Raw genomic sequence first — 14,455 nt, 5'->3', positions numbered from 1 at the left:
AATGTTATGGAAACTCATACATAACTCTCTTTTCATCCTGCAGTAAAGGTCAAAGCAGCAGGAAATGGAGATGATAACAGATGATCGCCAGAGTCACAACTTAAGAAGGTTTCAGAGGATGGGGATTTTCCCTTGACTCCTTTTCCATTTTCTTCTTATAGCTTGTAACTGTAGGGTTGATGTTGACAGTTGTTTGTGGGAATTTTTGTTTTTCTCCATATCCAAGTCTTATCTCTGCTTAGTTTGCTTCTCTATGCAGTATTTGACTTGCTCAACTCCTGCCTGATTGCATCAACGAACTCCTCTTTCAGCTTGGTTAGTTCTTTTCTGATCTCATCTAAAATATCCTGCTTCAGTCTGTCACAGTCAAGGCTTTCTGTCTGGACCCCGTCGGCACTGGGCTGGGACAAGGGTGTGGACTTATAATGGCTCATAGGACCTGTAGTCAAAAACAATCTGATTTTTCCTTGGAGAATCTCATCTGGAGATGACGGGTGACTTGCTGCCATTCATTGTATTTGTTCTTTCCCAAGGTTTCCTGGTTGGTTCAGGTGTACTTGTTGATGAGACCTTAGAAGTTACAGGTTCTGATTCTTCATTTTTTGCTTCTATTATTGATCCCTTTTCGGCCATTCTCCTTCTGGCCATCAGGGGACTCATTTCCTCCATTAAGCTGCTACCTGCCAAGAGAACGGGTCCATTTCCACCACCCATGTCTGTTTTAGCTGACACGGAGTTCACATCTGTGAACATCGGGCAAAGAGACATCTTCCACCCATGACAATTTCCTAAGCTTGGCTCCAGCAATCGCAGCTGCAAGTCCAGTTAAAGGACGATTGTCTTCTGAAAAGGATCCCAGAAAAAAAAATACGGATGCTGGAAGGGAGGGGCAGGAGGTGGTACAGGAGAGGGGCTTGATTAGGAAGAGGGGGTGGGGGAAGAGGGCCAGAGGCTAGCAGTGGGGGTTAAGGAGGAGAGAATACAGAGGCCTGGGCTGGACCTGGTGGGAGTGGTGGAGGAGATGGAGATGCAGGTGGTCCCAAGATAACACCCTGCTGGGCTGGAGCCTCCGACAACTGAGAGGCTTCCTGAAAGCCTGGCTCAGAAGCAGAGGGTTCTCCCCGCTCAGAGTTTACAGGGGTCTCCACAAAGGCAGAGGTGGCAGTACTCGGCACTCTGCTCTCTTGATCCCATTCCTCTTGCTCCAGCTGCTCCATCTGCTCCCGCTCCAGCTGCTCCACCTCTCTCTTTCCAACTTCTCTCCAGCCTCTCTCTCTCTACATTTCTCTCTCTGGTCTTTCCCTCTCCATTTTTTCTCTCTCCAGCTTGTCCCTCTCCAGCTCCTTCTGACATTTCTGTTCTTGCAGTTGTCTTCTTTGGATGTCCAACTCTTCTTCGTATGGGCCATTTTGAATTTGATCAGGCAGTTGTGAATTTTGTCTAGGCAATGTTGGTCCTGCCTCCTGTGAATTCAGCACTTCTAAGGCAATGCATGCCTTAGATGCCTATGATGCACATAGCACTTGCGAAGACATTAGCATCCTCTTTGCTGCCATAGTTAAGACTGTACATCTGCTTGGCATCTCACCACTGGTGGAAGGTCTGTGTTGCTTGATTATACTTTAATCCTTTGGGGATGGCACAGTTGATCACCAATTGATGATCCTGGATCTTCCTGCCCAGCACTCTGAATGTGTTGTTGCCTGTATGATGATGGATATGAACTCTGCTGAACCACAGCTGGCATCCACTTTTATTGGCATCATCACAAGCCAATGCAGCAGCTCTTGCCTGACTCATTGAGCCAGCAGGCCTGATGCATGCGGCACGGGAGTGGGCTCCTCTGGGACCGCAGGGTTGGCTCATTCAGTGCTTCTCTGCTATACTGGTGGCCAGCTACTCCATCACCTGCTGTCGCGCCGGCCAGGCCTGGGTTGCAGGGTAGGTGGGCCGCTTTGGCTGCCTGCTGCTGCCGCTGCTGCTGCACAGGCCCCTGAGGACCGCGAGGACCAAGAGGACTGCAGCCGTCCCAGCCGTTGGAGGATAGTGGGGCATGCCAGGAGGCGCTGGTGCGGGGCGTGTGGAACACTCAGGCTCTTCCCTCGCCCCTGCCCTCCCCTACCGCTGTTGCCCTCCCCGTCTCTTCCCCCGTATAAGTAAACTTTTATATCTTACAAAAATAACTTTTACCTGGGGACTGGTGGTTCATGCCTGTAATCCTACTCAAGAGGCTGACATCGAGGATCACAGTTTGAAGCCAACATAGGTAGAAAAGTCTGTGAAATTCTTATCTCCACTACACTACCAAATATACTAGAAGTGTGGCTATGACTCAAGTAGTAAAGTGCTAGCCTTCATCAAATTATCTCAGAGCCCAGGCCACGAGTTCAAGCCCCTGTACTGGTAAAAAAAAGAAAAGTTTCATTAGTTTATATTATACTAGGATTATGGTGTGTGACACCAGTGCTGGGATTCAGAAACAACTTTTGTAGTAGCTGCCACTTTTGATCTTTTCCCTAGGAGTTTTTATGATTGTTTTTATCCATGCCTTATATTTACATTCCACTAATGGAATCATTTTTTTGGTTGGAGGCACATTTCAATAATTCAATAACATATCAAAAAGACATTTTTCGTTATTTTAAATAGAGAAGGGAAACATGCTGAGTCTGAGCCCAGCAGAGAATGAATGATGGTTTGATTGCAGATATGTGGAATGTATTCCAAGATGTGGGAACCTACCAATTTGGGTGCCTCAGTTATCAGGTCTTCCTGAAGCTTCACAATAAACTTCTATGATGTCATAGCCACCTTTGCTATCACAACCGATAGATGTCAGGCACTGATCTCACCCTTAGGTGGACTTAGATACAGAGGGAGGAAAAAATAATATTTAGAAGAAATGACGATTGACCACAAGACCACAGTTTGATGAGCTTTCCTGATTGAACTTTGAGATTTCATGAGCAGAACAGGCTCATCTCCACACAAGACTACTAAGCACTGAGGACCAGGCATTATTGTAGGCAACTAGAGAGACAGATGTGAATACAGATGTGAATGGCCTGCCTCCATGCACATGTCAAGCTGTTAGAGAAAACCATAAATCAAAATGATAATGTCAATAAATCAGAAGGATGGCCATGCGGGGAGACAGCTTCACTTTGAGGATTGGAGAACAAGACATGATATAATAGTAGGAGGCATCATCCATGCAATGATTGCTTTTCCAGGCTGGCTCCAATCTCAATCACAGATCTCGTCCTCCTGAGTTGCACACTATAGGTGTCAGGCACCTGCAGTGGGCTCTTTAATATAAATATCTATAACCAATGTGTGTTAAGTTTCTTGGAAGTTTTTTGTGAGAAAGGTTAAAAATTAAACATATCATGCACCCTAAACTTTCTTTTCACTATCTTCTAACTATTTCAATATGAACCGTCTTACTCACTTTTTGGAAAAGTCAAGACTTTTTTTTTTCATTGTTCAAATGCTAGGGAGGGAATAAAAATGACAGCTTCTTTGCCAAAGTACTAGAATGTACTAGTCATTTTAACTGACCAGTTTTGCCAAATAATATGTCTTGCCCTTCATGGATTTTTCATCTTCAATAATGTTAGATGAATAAAACTATAAATAGGAGAAAACCAACCACATAGTAGCAAATTTATCACAATTACATATATAAGCTGTCCACTTTTTACCCAATGAAAACAGTTGCCACAAGCATTAAAACTTTGAATAAAAACTTGGAGATTCTTCCTCTTCATAAAGTTGGTTTTTTTTCTTTTTTTCTTCTTGCTTTGTTTGTTTTGGTTGGTTGTTGGCCTTGACCTTTTGGTCTGGGGGCAGTCCCTCAGCTATTCAGCTCAAGGAGAGTGCTCTACCACTTGAACCACAGCACCACTTCTGGTTTTCTGGTGGTTTTCTGGAAGTAGGTCTCACAGAGTTTCCTGACCAGACTGTCTTTGAACTGCAATCCTCAGATCTCAGCTTCCTCAGTAGTAGGATTGCAGATGTTAACCACCAGCAAATGGTCAAAATAGTATTTTTTTCAATTTGGCTAGCTTGAATGATTGCCACGGAAATAAATAGAATGTAAAATTGTTAACTTGTGCTAAAATTTGCAATAGTTTTACCTTGAAGAATAGTGAAACATTTAGAATTACATATTTTGAGAAAATGTAGCTGATTAACTTTTATTGATTTAAAATACTAATATACGTCTCTTTTTATTTAAAATACTAAAATATATCTCTCTTTGAGGACACTGAAGTCTGAGTTCAAAACTTGTACTTGTTGGCAGTCACTCAGAGTTAATTCTGTAAGCTCATTTTTAAATCAATCATAGATTAAATAACTTGAAGCTTACAAGGTGTCTTTTGTTAAGAATAAGTGAAATAAACCTAAACTCCTGCCTTTCAAGTAACAGAAGGAATCTTAACGTCTAGAATGTATAGACTCAAAATATGAAACACACAAAGAACATTAAGGGAAAAGAACAAATAATCTTATCAATAAATAGGTAAGTGAATTGACTAGATAGGTCCCAAATCAAATATAGATGTCTACGGAATACACGAAAAATATTCAATGTCTTTAGCAATCAAGGAAACACAAATCAAATCTATGTTCAAGTTCCATCTCTGCCTAATGAGAATGCCTATTATCAAAGAAAACACAAATACTGGCAAAGAGGTGGGGAAAGACACTCTACACAGTGTTGACAATTAAATGAATCAATGTATCCACAACAGAAATCAGTGTGGAAATTCCACCCAGGAAATCCTACATATACACCTGAAGAAATTTAAGTCAGCGTTATAGTAGAGCTGTGTGCACACACATTTTTTACAGCAGGATTCAAAATAGTCATGTTTTAGAATAAGCCACCACAGGCAGGAAAGTATGTACTACTGTAATCTCCAATTAACAATAAAAACAAATCTTGGAATAGAGCTGTAGATCAAGTGGCAGAATACCAGCCTTGATGTATAAAAAGCCAAGCAAGAGATGAAGACCCTAGGGTCAAGCCTCAGGACTGCCAAATGTGCATGTACGCACGCATTGCCCCCCACCCCCGCACAATGCTGCTTATATTTTTTAGCCAAGCTTCTTATTCCCCTATGATTCATGCATCTATGACAGAGCTAAATATAATGGGAAAGTGATATTTAAAATGGTAAACTTATACTGAATACCCAGGTATATTTCTCATTTTTTTTGTGGTCACTGGGCTTGATCTCACAACCTGAGTGCTTTCCTTGAGCTTTTTCACTGAAGGTTGGCTCTCTACAACTTGGAGCTACAGTTCAACTTCCGGTTTTGTGATGGTTCATTATAGATAAAGAGTCTTAAGGACTCAGTCCTCCACACACTTTCTAATGGCATTTCTCAGATTTCAGCTTCTTGAATTGATAGAATTACAGGCTTGATTCACCAACACTGGGCTAGAACCTGAGTATTTTCACCACTGTTCATTGGAAGAATTCAATTCTTTTTCCTCCGGAATGCTTGCCATGCACATTTCTCTCTGGAAAGCAATTGAGCAAAGAGAGAGTTTCCAGTAGCTCTCACCTATACATCCTATCTATGGAACAGTCTGATATCTGAGGATAGTCGTTCAAAGCCAGCCCAGACAGCAAAATCTGGGAGACTTTTCATCCCAATTAACCACAAAAAAGCTGTATGCTGAGCTGTGCCTCAATCAGTAGAGCTCTATGTTGAACAAATACCTCAGGGATAGACCTCAGGCACTGAGTTCAAACCCCAAGATCAGTGAACACGGGTACACACATGATGTGCATACACACACATACACACACACACACACACACACACACACACACACACACACACACACACACACAATTTTATAACAGAGTTCTCAAACCTAAGAAAGTGCCATTCTAATCCCTTAATGTCATGCTTTGCCTGGGCTGCAATCCATGCTGGTAAACAGCATCTACAGGGATTAACAAGCTCAGAGCCAATCTGGACCCACCCAGACGGAAAGCAGGAGTGAGGTAGCACAAGCATGAGGCCCCCACTCACTCACACTGAAAGGAGGAGTGAGGTGACACAGGCATGCAGCCCCCACTCATCCAGAGTGGACATAGGAGTAAGGTGACACAGACAATGGCAACTACCCAGCCAGACCAGAAGCAGGAGTGTTGTGGTGAAAGCCCACAGCCCCCACTCTCCCAGACCAGAAGCAGGAGTGAGGTGGTGCTGTCAAATGGCCTTACCCACCCAGACAGGAAGTGGGAGTGAAGTGACACAGGCATGTGGTCAGACTTATCCTGCCAGGAAGCAGAAGTGAGGTGACGGTAGCATGCCACACCAAAGGAGCCTCACGAACCATGGTGGCCCCCTGAGAAGGAAGGTATGCTTCTATGTCAATCCAGCCTTTTCTCCTGGCCTTTTGTGAAGGGCTGCTGGGTTCAGTGGTGCACTCAGTAGGTCATAGGGCTCAAGCTATGGACCCTACTGTCCTCTCCCAACTGGTACTGCACCTGCTGAAGCTTTGGCAGCAAACTTAATAAGTTGTAATTCACAGAATGTGTACCATGAACCATTAGTGTCTTTAGGTACTATGTGACACTTGCTAGTCACTTAATATTACAGTTGCCAATGTCTTAAGTGCTTTCTGAAGAGAAGGGGAAGGGGTCATAGATCCAACTGTTCAAAAATGCCTTTGGATGACACTGTATTGGCCCAAGAATGAGTCGACACAGCTGGTATCCAGGTATTTTGGGAAAGTCTTTTTGGCCATGCTTTCTGTTTGGCCTTGGAGAGTCTCAGAATATTCTTTGTTGACACAGAAGATGGGAAAGTAATTGCTAAGGCTTATATAGTCAGGAGCCATTTCCTTTCTGCCCTTCTGAGATGGCATCTCACTACATAGCCAAGACAGCCTTGAACTTAATGTGTTTTTTGCCTCAGCCTCCCAAGTGATGGAATTACAGGCTTACACCACCATGCCCAACTATCTGTCATGGGCCATTTGAAATAGAAAAATCATGACATGTGTTCTATATCTACTAACAATCTTGTGCAAAGATCAAATAAATTACAGGCTGGTTGTTAAGAATAGAGACTCAGATTCAACTGAATTTCAAATAAAATTCTGGTTTCTTACCTGCTTTTGGTTAAAGAGGAAAACACTATATCACTGAGCTTTATTCACTTGTATACAAATGTGAATGGAGCCAAGAACAGGTGGCTCATGCCTACAATCTTACTCAGGAAGCTGAGATGGAAGCATTGTGTTTCAAAGCCAGCCCAGGCAGAAAAGGCCATATGAGATTCTTAGTTCCAATTAATCCTTCAAAAACCATAAGTGGGCTGAGAAGGTGGCTCAGTAGAAGTGTGCTTTCCTTGCATGCATGAGGCCCTCAGTTGGAATCCTCAGAATCACATAAGAAGAAAAAGCTGGAAGTACACTATGGTTCAAATGGTAGAATGCTAGCCTTAACCTGAAGAGATGAGACACAGAACCCAGTCCCAGAGTTCAGGCCCCATGACTACCAAGAATAACAACAACAACAAAATAAAACAGAAATGGAGCTGTGGCTCAAGTGGTAGAGTGCTAGAAAGTGGATCAGGGAGAGCACACAGGCCCTGAGTTCAAGCTCCATGACCAACTAAACAAAAACAAAAACAGAAATGGAGCTGTGGTTCAAGAAGTAGAGTTCTAGAAAGTGAATCAGGAACAGGCCCTGAGTTCAAGCACCACAATATACAATTGGATACTGGTATTTCCCATCTCCTAAGGTTGTCATGTTTATTCAATGAACAGAATTTTTTGAGCATTTCCTATTGAAAAGAGGGATTTTTAATGACCAGCAAGTGATTTATGATGCTGCAGAGCATTCAATGTATAACCTCTACTTGAATGTTAATTTTGTGAGTCCAGAAGCCAAACTGATGAGCCAGATACTCTTTTGGAAAATGGTTTCATATGGTAGATTCAGTTTCCCACATGTCAGTTTGCTCTTCTGCTTCTAGTCAGAAGATCTCTAAGACTCAGGAAAGGATTCAAGCTCTCTGTTAAACCATGCTGTAGCCATTTTACTTTTATTAAAGGAATAAGTAATCTAGATATTGGTGGCTCATGCCTATTATCCTCGCTGCTTAGGAACCTGAGATCTGAGGATCATGATTTCAGACCAGCCCACGCAACAAAGTCCATGAGACTTGTCTCCAATTAAGCAGAAGAAGAGGTATGGCTGAATAGAGTATCTTTACTAAGAAAACGCTCTATTTAAGCTGTCCCATATGTTGGGACATTGCCACCTACAATACTTCTGGACCATTTCTTCCTTTGGTGTATTGGCCTATGGCCTGGCTTTCACTCCTGTGGATATAGGCTGGTTGGCCATCCACCTTGGGGGTGGAATGATCCGTTTATCGAAAATACTGCCCAGAAAAAACAACTATGATGTAAACAATGTTTGATAAGTTGTTAAGTCCAAAGTTAAAGTGGTAAGGATGATTATTGTTTAGCTTTTTTTCATTAAATAGTAATTACTTTTTAAAGTTTATCTGCTTATTTAATGTGATGTAGGAAACCAAAAGTTAATATTTGGGTTTTTTGGTGAAATTTGAAACTAGGCAAGTAAAAGCACTCATTTTCCCCAAACTCAACATTTAAAAATATTAAAACATTGTTCATATGTTTTAGTCACCAGAAATTTGGGACAGGCATGGTAGCTCACACTTGAATTGCTAGATACAGAGAGGATTATTAGGATTTGAGGCTAGCCCAGGCAAACATTCACTTTATTGGATCTCAATCAATATCTGAACCAAATTCATTGTGCTTTTAATTTCATCTACTCACAAAGGGTAAAGAGAAGGATTGTGATCCATTCTGTCCTGCTCATAAACAGAAAACCCTGCCATAAAAATGGCTAAAGCAGAGCTGGGCACAGGTGATTAATGCCTATACTTTTATTTACTCAGGAGGCTGAGGTCTGAAGATCACAGCTCAAAGCCAGTCTAGGCAGGAAAGTTTGTGAGACTCCTGCCTCCAATAAACCAATAGAAAACTAGAAGTGGAATTGTGGCTCAAACAGTATTGCACTCGCCTTTAGCTGAAGAGTGCAGGTACAGTGTCCTGGCCCAGAGTTCAAGCCACATGACTAACAAAACAGAAGTAACTAAAGCAAAAAGCGCAGGTGTATGGTTCACCTTGTAGAGCACCTACCTAAAATGCATGAAGCCCTGAGTTTAATTGCTAAGATAGAAAGGAGGAAAGCATGTGAAGGAATGGAATGAAGAAAAGAAAGAAGGGAGGAGTTATGATATAATCAAATACTAGAATGATGTGAAGTATTAAAGGGATTACAAGTATTTTATATAAAAATATACTGATTGTTTACAAAAAAGCAAATTTTAAAATGTGGAATTCAGGTTAAAATACATGTACAACTTTTGTTTTTCTATAAAATGATACTTATGTGCTCCTTTAGTTTAAAAGTAGTAAATGAGTTTAAAACAATACAAGAGTGGTTAGAATGAATAATTATTTCTTATCACTTTTTCTGCTATATCCACCACTTATAAAATCAAAACAATGTTGATCATTTTAATTATTAATTCATTCGTATAATCTTTCATCTTTAGTGTATAGTCTATTGTACACATCATTTAAATGTTTGAACTCTTTTTGTTGTTTGTTTGTTTTTGTGGGTCATGGCTCCTAAACTCTTGGCTTGGGCACTGTCCCTCAGCTCTTCAGCACAAAGCTAGCACTCTACCACTTAAGCCACAGTGCCACTTCTGGCTTTTTCTGCTCATGTGGTACTGAGGAATCAAACCCAAAGGCTCATACATGCAAGTCAAGAACTTTACCACTGAGCCACCTTCCCAGCACTGAACTCTTTTTTTTTTTTCCTTCAGATATGGGACTTGAATACAGGGCATGGGTGCTGTCCCAGAGCTACTTTGCTCAAGGTTAGCAGTATAGCATACCAGTTTAAACCACAGTGCCATTTCTTGTTTTTTAGGGGTTAATTGGTAATAGGAGTCTCATGGGAACTTTTCTGCTCAGGCTGGCTTTGAACCACCATCCTCATTTCTCAGCCTCCTAAGAAGGTAGGATTACAGGCATGAGCCTCCTGCACACAGCTGCTCATTTTTTTCTTTTAACAGTTATACAAGTTTAGTTCCACCCCAAATACATGCAAACTGAGATGCAAATTGGCTTTAAATAAACCAGGAATTGAGGATGTTGAGATCACAAGTGATTGCAAATTCGTTTTTACTTTTTTTTTATGTGGAGCTTGAACTCAGGGCCTGGTTGCAGTCCCTGTTCTTTTGTGCTCAAGGCTATCACTCCACCAGTTTGAATCACAGTGCCCCCTCTGGTTTCTTGCTAACCAGTTAATGAGATAATAGTCTCACAGACTTTCTTTTTTTTTTTTTTTTTTGTCTGCCGTGGGGCTTGAACTCTGGCCCTGGGCGCTGTCCCTCAGCTCTTCAGCTCAAGGCGAGCGCTCTACCACTTGAGCTACAGTGCCACTTCCTCACAGACTTTCTTAACCAGGTTGTCTTTAAACCTAGATTATCAGATCTCAGCCACCTGAGTTGCTAAGATTACAGGCATGAGCAACTGGCACCAACTTGTTAAAAAAAGAACGACAATTCATAAGCCAGGTACCTTGGCTCATGTCTGTAATCCCAGAGGCTGAGATCTGAAGATAATGATTTGAATCTAATGATGATAAAACATCTCTGTGATTCTTTTATCTCCAATAAACTCCACAAGAAAATCCAGAAGTGAAGATTTGGCTCAAGTGGTAGAGTGCACTCGAGCAAAAATAAAGCTCAGGAACAGCACTTAGATCCTGAGTTCAAGCTCCATTTCTGGCACACACACACAAACACACACACACACACACAAAACAAAAAGTAAATAGAAAATGTGAAGAAATCAAGGGAAAAAATTGAATATTGTAAGGACTTTTGGGTTTAGAGGTATGACTCAGTTGGTAGGAAAAAAGCTAATGATTGAAACTATCAGGTACCAAGGACTTACAAAAACATAATTATCTTCTCTTTATTTCACTTTTCTCATATGTTCTCATTTGGGAGCTCTCTTCTTTTTGAAAAAATAGTGTTGTTTTAGCGGTGATATACAGCAATGTTATCTTTCTGTATGTCAGGTAACTAGTATATTTCCTTCCTTTTACATAGTCTAATCTGTTCCCCCATTCTGTTCCATTCCCTCCCTCCCATGTCGATCCGCAAGTTGCATGGTTCACTTTCATCAATATCCAGTACAGCCAGTGGGCTCTGCGGCTGGAATTTTTCTTCCAGTTTCCACTGATTCTGTGCCCTTTTCCCATCTTACGTCAGATATGCATGCATATATAGTGTATATTGGGTAAAGAATACAGAGTCATCAGAAAATGAAAAGAGCAATTAAGAAAAGTTCCTTGTTTCTTTATCTTTACAATTCAATTCAGTATATATATATATATATATATATATATGTATATATATATGCATATGCATATATATATGTATATATAGTTTTATATACATAAGAAGAGATGCTTGTGTATTATAACTTGGTGATTTTCTACAAAGGCTTTTCCCTACTGTATTCACGGTACATGATGCCTAGAATCCTGTACAGTTTTCATATCCCATTGTGTTTTAAATCTAACTTCCACATATCAGGAAGAAAATGTGCCATTTGTCTCTTTAATCTTGGCTTAACTTTATTAACATGGTTTATTCTAGTTCCTTCCATTTCCCTGCAAATGACATTATTTTATTCTTTCTAATGGACCTGTCTGTAAAATTTCATTGTATATAGATAGCATAATTATTGGATCCATTCATTTATTGTGGGGCATCTGGGTGTGTACATATCTTGTCACTGTGAATTGAGCAGCAAGGAACATGGTTGTGCAAGTGTCCTTGCCATATTCTGGTTCATGATGCTCAGGGTAGATGCCTAGAAGTGGTATGGCTGTAGGGAGGGTATTAGGGAAGGTCTGTGTTGCGATTTTTGAGCAACTTTCAGATTGCTTTCCAGAGTTGCTGTATTAGTATACATTCCCACCAGCAGTGCAGTAGGATTCCTTTTTTCTCCACTTTCTGATCAGCATTTGTTGTCAGAATTCAGAATATTTGGGTAAGATTGTATCTCAGTATTGCTTTGATTTACATTTTCTTTATGGCGAGGGATAATGAAACTTTCCTAATATGTTTCTTTCCCATTCTTTACTTTTTCTTCTGAGAAGTCTCTTCTTGGCTCCCCTGCCCATTTAGTAATTGGTTTATGAGGTTTTGGAGGGGTACTTTCCAGAGGTCCATTTATACATTGAATATTAGCCCTATGTCTGATGTGTTGCAGGTAAATATCTTTTGCCAATTCCTTGGCTGTCTTTTTAGTTTAGTGGCTATGTCCTAGCCTGTGCAGAATTTTTTTCCCTTTGATGTAGTCCCATTTGTTGGATCTATCTCCTATCTGTTCTGCCCCAGGAACTCTATTCAGGAAGTTCCTGACTGTACCTATAAGTTTTAATATCATTCCTATTATGTCTTACAGTAGTTTGGCTGATTTTAAGGTAGTTAATCCATTTTGAGTTGATGTTAGTGAAAGCACAGATCCACTTCTAGTTTTCTGCATATGGCTGCCAAGTTGTCCCAACAGGAATATTTGAAGAAGCTGTGATTTGTGTGTGTGTGTGTGTGTGTGTGTGTGTGTGTGTGTGTGTGTGTGTGTGTGTGTGGTCGGTCATGGGGCTTGAACTCTGGGTCTCGGCGCTGTCCCTCAGCTATTCAGCTGAAGGCTAGTGCTTGCGCCAAAGTTCCGGTTTCCATTTTCTTGTGGTTTATTGGAGATAAGAGTCTCATGGACTTCCCTGTCCCTGCTGGCTTTGAACAATTATCCTCAGATCTCAGCAGTTACATAAGCTAGGTAATGAGTATATTTCTTATCATCATTGTTACTTCCTCCTTTGTTTTTCCCTACCATCCCTTTCCTCCCCTAACCAAAACTACACTCTCACCCCACCCCCGGCCTAAATTGTAAAGCTCATTTTTCTGCATAGTGTATTGTGCATCTCATTATTACAATGGGTCAGCCTATATCTCTATTTAAGCATTTTGTTTTTCCCTTCCCATCCCCAAATTAGAAAAGTGTATATAAAAGTTGCAAGGCACCAATATCAAATACAGTGAAAACAGGGGTTTTACGATGGGGGAGGAACATACAAAGAAAAAAAAATTACGTGGTATATTGTGAATACGTTAGAATACGTTAGAAACAATAGATAGAAAGAAAAAAAAAACACTTCTGTCCCTAGCTTGAGGTTCATTTCTCTTAACATCATCTTATTGGGTCATATGTACATAGCTTTTGAACTTTTCTGCTTGTCCCTCAGATCTCTGATTGATGTATACTAGTTATTACAAATGAGGGACACCATGAAACCTATGTTTCTTTAGGCCTGACTCACTTCACTTAATATAATCTTTTCCATTGGTCTTCGGATTTTTTTTGTATTTTTCTTTTTTTATTGTGAAAATACCGTAAAGAGGAGTTACAATTACATGGACAAGATAATGAATACATTTATTAACAAGCATTGTTGCCTGTTCTTTGTATCCCCTTCCCATTCCTTCCCATTCTCCATCCCACCCACAACTACCCCCCCACCAAAGTTGTAAAGTTTGTTTTTTGACATAACTACGTGTACAGCTCATTGTTGCAATGGTTATGCCTGTATCCCTAGTTAAATGATTTGTTTTTGCCCTTCCCCTCCACAAATTATAGCACCATCAAATACAGTGAAAGCAGGAGTTTTATCATTGGGGAAGGACATACAAAGCAACATAGAAATCATCTTATAAATATGTTAGAAACAATTTTTATACCAATAACAAGCTGTTTTTGTTATTGTGGCTCTTTAGTAGAACTTGAAGTCTCCTATAGTGGTACTGCCTGAATGGCTTATTTTGCCAAGAATTGCTTTGTCTCTTCTTGGTCTGTTTTTTTTTTTTTTTTTTCCATATGAACTTTTGGATTCTTTCATTTATCTGAGTAAAGTACATCATTGGGATTTTGATGCAGATTGCCTTGAATTTTATATCATTTTTTTGCATTATGGCCATTTTCACAATATTCTACCTATACATGAACATGGAAGGTCTTTGCATATTCTGATATACTCTTTGATTTTTTTCTTTAGATTTTTGCAATTTTTACATCTTTGGTTAGGTTAATTACTATTTTTTGAAGCTTTTGCAAATGGTGTCAGTTTCATTATTTTCCTTTCTGCTTGTATATTCTTTGCCCAACAAATGGTTCAGTAACCATTTGTTGTTGTTTTGGGTCGTAGTGCTTGAACTTTGAGCTGGGCGCTGTGGGCGCTGTCCTTCATCTCTTCACCTCAAGGCGAGCAAAAGTGCCACTTCCAGTTTTTTGGTGGTT

At 40.5% G+C, this 14,455-nt stretch overlaps 1 pseudogene; it reads right to left on the bottom strand.

Moving 5' to 3' along the window:
* Positions 1–251: 251 nt before the first annotated feature.
* LOC138822092 (protein enabled homolog) lies at positions 252–1,800 on the bottom strand (annotated as a pseudogene).
* Positions 1,801–14,455: the final 12,655 nt, after the last annotated feature.

This window comes from Dipodomys merriami, unplaced genomic scaffold (genome assembly GCF_024711535.1).
Source record: "Dipodomys merriami isolate MVZ:Mamm:240054 unplaced genomic scaffold, mDipMer1.0.p SCAF_982, whole genome shotgun sequence".
In the NCBI taxonomy this organism is placed as follows: Eukaryota; Metazoa; Chordata; class Mammalia; order Rodentia; family Heteromyidae; genus Dipodomys; species Dipodomys merriami.
Note: the sequence above shows the minus strand (reverse complement) of the source record. Positions and strands in the feature narration are given on the sequence as shown.